This window comes from Mustela putorius, unplaced genomic scaffold (assembly GCF_011764305.1).
Source record: "Mustela putorius furo isolate JIRA1106 unplaced genomic scaffold, ASM1176430v1.1 tig00000083_pilon_pilon_pilon, whole genome shotgun sequence".
NCBI lineage: Eukaryota > Metazoa > Chordata > Mammalia > Carnivora > Mustelidae > Mustela > Mustela putorius.
Genome location: NW_025421273.1, coordinates 34,636,925 through 34,646,371, shown reverse-complemented (window position 1 = coordinate 34,646,371; position 9,447 = coordinate 34,636,925). Strand labels below are relative to the sequence as shown.

General features: G+C 35.2%; 1 non-coding gene across 1 annotated transcript; it reads left to right on the top strand.

Annotated features, from left to right (window-relative positions):
- The first annotated feature begins 2,893 nt into the window (after positions 1-2,893).
- LOC123391229 lies at positions 2,894-3,028 on the top strand. Its single transcript, XR_006605864.1, has one exon. It is a non-coding gene; the product is annotated as a U4 spliceosomal RNA (small nuclear RNA).
- The last annotated feature ends 6,419 nt before the right edge of the window (positions 3,029-9,447 follow it).

Here is a 9,447-nt window from a genome sequence, read left to right as displayed (position 1 = left end):
TTTTCTTGGAATATTTTATAAATAGATCCTATCATCAGTTATCTGGTAATAACCATGAATACATTTAGTAAAAAAATAATAATACAACTTTATTCATTCATGTTCAACACCCTACACTGTGCTTGGGTCCAATTCTAACAGTTCTCAAACTTAGATTTTAAGACTAGAAACCTATCAATGATCTAACTTAGTAGCACCTGGATGGATCAGTCAGTTAAGCATATGCCTTCAGCTCAGAGCATGATCTCAGGGTCCTGGACGGAGCCCCTCATCGGGCTTCCCACTCAGCAAGGGGCCTGCTTCTCCCTCTCCCTCTGCCTGCTGTTCCCTCTACTTGTGGTCTCTCTCTCTCTCTCTCTCTATCTCTCAAATAAATAAATAAATAAATAAAGTCTTTAAAAAAATAATCTAGCTTAAATAGGGACACTTGGAATGAGCATTTAAGGACATTCCTCCTACAGGTATCCTTTTAAAAAGGAAGATAGAAAAAAGTCGAGAAATCAAGAGAAAATCATTAATCCCAGTTTTCTGTAGAGTTGTTGCTTCACATTATGATTGTCCATGAAAACAAAGAAAAAGCATTCTTAAAATCAACAGATATAAAATAATGCTAGACAATGTTGGTGATCAAAAAATACAAAGCTATTGAAGCATTAATTGCCACACCAAAGAGTTAAGGTAATTGCAGACCAACAGTCTAGAAATGATCAATTCTGACATCATTATAGTCCCATTCTTTTTTTTTTTTTTAAGATTTATTCATTTATTTGACAGAGAGAGAGAGCAAGCAAGAAGAGTGGCAGGCAGAGAGAGAGGGAGAAGCAGATACGACATTGAGCAGGGAACCCAATGAGGGGCTCAATCCCAAGACCCCTGGATAGTGACCTGAACTGAAGACAGATGCTTACCTGATTGGGCCACCCAGGTGCCCCCATTATAGTCTCATTCTAACTATGATGGCTGGAATGAGCAGAAACCCCTCCATTGGTTGGTCTTACAAGGAAACACAAAAAAGAAAATACCCTTCATCTATCTTCAAATATATAACAAATGCTCTGTCATGAAATATGTATACATGATTTTCTGAGTCTTGAGGTAAAGTAATGAACTACTTCCTTATAGCTAGACTTTAAAAATGAGTATTTTTAGAATTAATTGTTAAGTTTGAGGATTGGTCAGCTGTTACACAACTGCTGAAGGAAAACAAATTGATAATCTGTTGTCCTCTCCAGTTTATAGATTGACTTGGTCTCAGTCCAATAAAACAAGAGGCACATACAAACATTATTTTAGTTATTTCCTCAAGAAATCTAGTCTTATTAGCCTTTTTATGATTTTTTTTCTGATAGATTTTAGATTATTTAATCCCACAATCATGGCATATGAATTTCCCTTTCTGGCAGATAATTTGTTTTTTCTCCAATTTTTTCCATGCATTTCTTCCCCTGATTCTTCCACCATGAGCTGAAAGATCTGTAAGGGATTCCAATAGAGTTGGAATGTGTTCTGGCCTGCGTTGTCATGTAGATATCATGAGACATTTTCATAAAAGTAGTATCTGTTGCATTTGTAGTGTATCATATATTGTAATAATTATATCAATTATTTTCAAGTTCATATATAGTATACGGAGTTGGCCTTTTTAAATTCCACTTTACAAAAGCAAGGCCCATAGCTTCATGAGTTTAGCTAACATTTTTCCCTTTTTTTTTTTTTTTTAAATTTAAACTTTTCAAAATTAACATACAATGTATTATTTGTTTCAAGGATACAGGACTGTGAATCATCAATCATTCACAGTCATTGATGAAGTCAATCATCATCAATTCACAGCACTCACCATAGCACAAACCCTCCCCAAAGTCCATCACTCAGCTATCCCATCCCTCCCACAACACTTCTAAGGCCTCAGAGCTAGTAACTATGGAGGCAGAATTGTTGTTCTTACCTGTCTGACAGTAAATGTGCTTGTTTGTTTCCTTGGTATCAGGTTCCCCCTCTGGGGGAAAAATGGAAGGAAAAGGGAATTGCTCATAAATGGGAAGGTGTTTCCTCAATCTGAGTCATTCTAATGAAAGAATAAAGTTAGGGTATTTTCATCATAGCTGTTCATGTTACTTTACATTTAACATTCATGCTCAAAACCGAGCTCTGCTACATAAATGATCTGAACTTGATTTTAATAAGAAATTATTTCTTCCTCTGGAAATGATAATGGCTTCTAAATCACAGATCTGTGATGAGAATTTGAAGAAATAACAAATATAATTAACACAGTGTCTGGAAAAAAGTAAATGATCCTAGAAATTTTTAAAGATTTTACCCATGTGTTTGACAGAGAGAGAGAGAGAGAGAGAGAGATCACAAGTAGACAGAGAGGCAGGGAGAGGAAGAAGGGGAAGCAGGCTCCCTGCTGACCAGAGAGCATGATGGGAAGCTCGATCCCAGGACCCTGAGATCATGACCTGAGCCGAAGACAGAGGTTTAACCCACTGAGCCACCCAGGCACCCCTTGATTATAGAATTTTAAACTGTATTATAGATTGTTTACCTCTAGAGTCAGTCACAGTGATTTTGAAAAGCTCAATGTGGATCCAGATGACAGGATCATTACCAGCTACTAGTAGACACCTCTGCTTTGCCCCACTTATTTTAATGTGTCTCGGCATATCCTATGAAGAAATTTGAGACTCAAGGAATAAAATGTCCTTTGCAAGAACGTAGATGTAGAGGATTAGACTTTTCTCAACCCCAGATCTCTTGACTCACATCAGGTCACACATAAAATACCTTACCATCTGTATATTAATTAACTAATTATCCTAAATTCTAGGATAGAATATCCTTGTAAAGGAAAAACCTTGGATGGAATCACTAAATGAAAAAGAAAAGGAGCTTTGCGCAGTGGCAGTATCGTAGCCAATGAGGTTTATCCGAGGCGCGATTATTGCTAATTGAAAAAGAAAAGGATATTTATCAGTTCAGAATTATTTGTCAAATACCTATTTTTTTGAGAATTAAAATAGAAAGAGAAAAAAGATACAATATAGAGAATTACTATGTATATCTTTGCTCAAAACTTTTTTTAAAAAATTGATTTATTTACTTCAGAGATAGAGAGCATGTGCGAGATGGAGGAGGGGCAGAGAGAAAGGGAGAAGCAGATTCTGCACTCAGCTGAGCTGAAATCAAGTCTGACACTTAACCAGCTCACTGGGCAACCCAGGTGCCCCTCAAATCCTTATTGTTTTTTAAAGATTTTGTTCATTTGACAGAGACAGAGAGGTCACAAGTAGGCAGAGAGAGAGAGGAAGCAGGCCCCCTGCTGAGCAGAGAGCCCAATACGGGGCTAGATCCCGGGACTCTGAGATCATGACGTGAGCTGAGGGCAGAGGCTTTAACCCACTGAGCCACCCAGGCACCCCTCAAACCCTTATTTTTAAGAACCAGTGCCAGTCTATGGAAAAGTAAATAGGTAAGAAAACAAAATTAAAGAAAATGAATCCCATAAAATTCAGAATTTGTGTGGATATGGGATTATAAAATGTAGACATATTTATTCAATAAAGCATAAGATAGAAATAGAGTGTGAGTAATTATTTTCACATAAATGTCTTTATATAGGACATAAAAGGAAAACACGCCTAGATAATTAAATGACAACATATTAAGGAAAAGTCGCTGCTCAGCTGATAAACAATTTGTTGAATTATTAATATGAGGAAAGACTAGAAGGGAAGGTGAGGTAAAGTACAATTCTACACACCCCTATATTTTGGCAAATGTTGTTTTGTAGATACAAATACTATTTTGAGTTTGGGATCATTCTAATGGAGGTCATTGGAAAACTAAGTTGAATATAGGTTTGCAGTAATACTTTGTTCAATACCATGTGTACATATAAAAAGCAAAATATGATATATATTTTTCTGTTAAAAGTTTAATGTTTTGATTGCACAGTCATTAATTATATTAAGGAAATGACAGGCACACTTGAAGTAATTAGCAAGGTTTTTATTTCTAATACGCAGCCTCCATGATGTCATTCATCTTAAAAGTCATCAATTATAGATATTACGAAGTGAAATGCAGGTTCTGCTAAATACGGTATTAATAGGACTAATTATATAATTTATCTATATTAACTTTGTTTTAAATAAAATATGTGAATTTATATTCTTTTTAAATTTTACATTGGTCATTCATGCCAAAATGATAGTAACACCACTAGTTTCAAGCTTGTTTTAACACTTAAGTACATGCCATTTTTACTTTTTTGTATGTGAAAATTTATAAATTCAAGGCTATATCTAATCTTCATCATCCAGAAAGAAATCCAGTTTTCTTTTTCCTTCCCCCATTCTTGTATTAAGAATTCTGGGGAGGAAAAAAGAAGAAGAATCCTGAAAATGTTAATTACTCTGAATGTATTACTTCCAAATGTGGGTGGGTGTGTATGTGTGTGTATGAGATGGGGAGAGAAAGAGAGAGAGAGAGTTGATTGTATTTCTTGTTATCTGTGCTCTTTCTCTTCATAATTACAAATGTTTGTGTGTAAGGACTCCATATGTCTTCTTATTATTTTTTTTTATTTTGTTAAAGATTTTATGAATTTATTTGACAGAGATCATAAGCAGACAGAGAGGCAGGCAAAGAGAGAGGAGGAAGCAGGCTCCCTGCTGAGCAGAGAGCCCAATGCGGGGCTCGATCCCAGGACCTGGGATCAGGACCTGAGCGGAAGGCAGAGGCTTTAACCCACTGAGCCACTCAGGCGCTGCCATATGTCTTCTTATTTTAAAATAGGATTTTAACAACTATGAAAATTATTTATTCTTTTACCTACTAAGAATAAATACAAATATAAACGAACAATATAACTAAAAATATATTAGGCTATGCAAAGGATGCAATGCAATGGGTGATACAGATGCTGCCACTAGGACAACTAAACAGCTTTAAATTTGAAGTCACCAGTTAGGGAGGAAACTAAAATATCTTAGGGCCAGAAATGGAGAGAATCACCAAGTAGCTCTTGGCCTATACAATATTATTTAATATAGTTCCATATTTGTGCTTTTCGAAACCAACTCTGCATATTTATGATTTTTGCAAAACACAAAGCCATGACATTTTCACTTTTGTCAATTCTAATCATTAGTGAATGTTATGATTAAAAGATTATAAGCAAAACCTTAAATTTAAAGTCAGTCATAGATAAGATTATGTCTCTATGATGCTAATGACATGAGTTATAAAAAAACAAAAACAAAAACAAAAAAAAAACCTATCTGGTCGGTAGGTCACTTAGTATTAGGATTATTTTTCCTAATGTTTGAAATTACATACTCGGTAAGATGAAAGGAAGAATTTATGCTCAGGACTTCCAATATCTGCTTTCCATTGAGCACTCCTATGGTCTATTTACTGTAGCTACTCCTAGTTTATAGCCTATATTTGTTTATTTAATGTCCTCTGTTATATACTGTCTTCTTTTATATACTGTGATTTTATATAGCTATAAAACTTAAAATATTATTAAAATAGGTTTTCTCTACTCCCACACTAACCATCAAACTCACACAATATTTTTGACATCGGATTACCTGCTTTTTCTCCCACACCAAGCAATTCTTCAAAATCAGCTAGATAACCTACAACTTAAGTCAATTCTGACACTGTCTGTCTGAAGATAGCATCAGATCCCAGAGGTAGAAGGCTTAGTCCCACCAGAACACCTCCTCTCCCTCACATCCTTTAGATGTCAATCACACCTACTGGTTATGCTTCTGACCAAGGGCCATACATCAGAGGTTTCCATGACCCAGTCCTTGGATTCAATTAATTTGCTAGAGCAGTTCACAGAACTTAGGAAAAATAGTTTACTCATTGTTTCCAAATTTATTATAAAAGGACATTGGGGAGGGTATGAGAAATGAGTGCTGTGAATTGGGTAAGACTGTTGATTCCCATACCTGTACCCCTGAAGCAAATAATACATTACATGTTAATAAAAAAAGGATATGATAGAGGATACAGATGAATATTCAGATGGAACAGATGCATAAGGTAAGATATATGGTAAGGGGCACAGAGCTTCCCTCCCTAGGCATGACATCTCCCAGCAGTGCCACATATTTGTCAACCTGGAAACTCTGAACTATATACTTTCGACATTTTCTTGGAGGACTTACCATGTATGCACAATCTATCATTAACTCCATTTCCAGCCCTTCTCCTCTCTCTAAGGTTGGACATGGGCTGGAACTTCCACGCTTCTAATCCTGGCTTAGTCTTTCTGTGACCAGCCCTCAACCAGGAGCCCCTGCCTCTTGCCCCCAGAGTCAACTAATATCAGAGTCACACTAATATCGCCTAGAAAAGTCTAAGAGATTTAGGAACTCTGTGTCAGGAACCAGGGTGAAAGACCTAATATTAGAACAACAACAACAACAACAAAATGCTCTTAGTACTCTTGCACTTAGAAATATAAGGAATATTAGGAATATCACTTAGGGATATAAAAAAGGGTTTCCAGAACCTTGTGTCAATAACTGAAAGCAGAGATCAGACATCAAGACATATATTTCTTATTATTTCACAACAAGATATCTATAACACAGTATTTCCTATAGGAAGTGAGTATACTGTAAAGTTGTTTACTGTTCTTTTTCAAAATATGGTGTGTGTGTGTGTGTGTGTGTGTGTGTGTGTCTGTGTGTGTGAGTGCCTGTGAAGCTTATAGAATATATGTGGTTCTAATAAAAATTTTTCAAAAAAGTTAATATGTTAATTATTAAATTGTTGGTCCAAATCTCTTGGATGAGTTTCCCAATAGTAAAGCAGAACATGAACTCAATCAAGGGACTTCTAGTGGCCAGAAAATTAAACTTCATTGTCATCATTCAAGGGTGTTAAAAAATAAAAAAGGGATGATTTAATATTCTGTTAGCATTATGAAACTTACCTCTAAAATACCATTGACTTCCAAAATTGGAATTCAATTGAAGGTACTTGTCATGCAATGTCAAACATGGAAAGGCACACCCAAGTATTTCAGGCGAATTTTCTTATCACTCTTTATTTTTGTTACAGCACTTCCTCCAACATGTAATTTCTTCCTCTCCCTCTCTCTCCCTTTCCTCCTCCCCTTTTCTTCCATGTATATGTGAGTGTGTGTGTGCAACAACCACATATGTTTCATCTCTCTTACTAACTAGGAGCAAAATAAATATCTGCTGATTAAGTACAGACTGTGTAATTATTGTGAAATATTTTACCAACAAGGATGTTATTATGTGACAGATATTTTTGCTGTTCACAACTGGTGGTTCTGAGTAAGCTATTTACTTCTAGAATTACGTTGCCACAAAAAACATGCATTAGATCATTATTAGAGGTTCTTTATTAACAAATATATTTGTATGTGAGAAAAACCAACACTAAGAGGAAATCTCAATATAAATATTTATAAATGTTTGACAAAAATTAAAAAATAAAAAATAAAATTAGACAGTGATTTCTTAATTTTTTCATTAAAGCTGAGGAGAAAGAAAATGGTTTCTAATAATAGTCTAACTTAAATATTTTAACAAAATACAAGATGATAATAAGTTTTAAGAACAATATGCTTACACTAATATTCTCTTAATCATTATATAATTTGATTTATTATTTTTTTAAAGATTTTATTTATTTATTTGACAGACAGAAATCACAAGTAGGCAAAGAGGCAGGCAGAGAGAGAGAGGAGGAAGCAGGCTCCCTGCTGAGCAGAGAGCCAGATGCAGGACCCTGATCCCAGGACCCTCGGATCATGACCTGAGCCGAAGGCAGAGGCTTAACCCATGAGCAACCCAGGCGCCCCTGATTTATTATTATTTAGACTAGCCACTGCTTCAGTGTTTTCTACTTTTAATAAATGCTGATAATAAATTTCCACCTTAACATCCAAAAAAAGTGACAACTGCAAAGCCAACCCAACCAATAGATGGTGCTAAGCATGTCATCTTCTAAAACACTGACAAGTCAGTTTAAAAGCTTGAGCTGTGTTGAAATGGATTTAGTCAGCTTTTAGTGAGTGTCGTAATAACCTCAGTGTAATGCATATCTTAAATGAGCAGTCATAGAATGTATTCTAAAACTCATCAAGTTTTATTGGGAACCTGATAGGTTTTATTTTTGGCTGTACAGGTACAGTGAATCATAGGGAGCAGAGTAGAAAAAAAGTTCAATGAGGATTCAACCTTGAATTTTCTGCTCATTGGAAATCCCAATTAGGAAAAAGACACATATATTAGATTTATATTGTGTCTTTTCTCCACAGGACCTAACATGATATATACAGTACCTATTAAAACAAGCAACATCCTTTGAAAGATTAACCATAACTCTGCACAAAAGAGTAAGATTTAAAACAAAACAAAACAAACAAACAAACAACAACAACAATAAAAAAAAAAAAACTGACTGGCTTAAATCAGTCCAGGGTAAAAGATCAGTTCATACTATGGAATATTACTGTAGGGGAAAGGAATAAACTAATGTGGTTTAATGAAGATTTGGGAAAGAATTTGGAGTTGCAGATCAACATAAACTTGGAAGGGATTTCTAGATGCCACTGTTCTAAGCATGATTCACTGACAGCATATAATATCTATGTGACTCAAATAGATTTCAAATATCTTTCCAAGAAATACTTATTTAAAATTTGTGTGATTTTGCACGAAATTTACCATTTTTGTTATGGAATGTGTACTACAAAAGTTGAGGCATCAATTTCGGAGACCACTGGCTTAATTTTGAATAAAAGGATTGGATCAATTTACAATGAACTAGTCCAACTCATTAAAAGTGAGAGTTTGTCATTTAAATATCTTAACTGCCTTATCTCTGAGCATATTGTGATATTATAATCCAGTAGGAAACATACATACATACATTTCTCTTGCATACATTATCTTTTGTTTCCAATCCAGGAATCAAGACAAAAGGGAAATTATGAAAAAATAACCCTTATATGTTATTTTCCTCAGAAAGCTTCATTCCACTAACATCACCAACAATATTAGCATTTTAGATTTTGTGGATTCCTCTTTGTTTTTCAAAGGGATATTTAGATAGCAAGTTAGTGTTTTTTTCCTTTAAAGTGTAAGTTGAGGAGTACCTGTGTGGCTCAGGAGTACCTGTGTGGCTCAGCTCAGATCATGATCCCGGAGTTACTGAATTGAGGAATCTACTCCTCCCTCTCCATTTGTCCCTCCCCCTGTTCCTTCTCTCTTCCTCTCTCTCTTTCTCTCAAAATAGAGTCTTTAAAAAAATAAATAAAGTGTGAGTTGAGAAATTATTTTTTAAAGATTTTTTTAAGTGATCTCTACACCCAGCATGGGGCTCAAACTCACAACCCCAAATGAGATCAAGAGTCACATGCTCTACTGCCTCGGCCAGTCA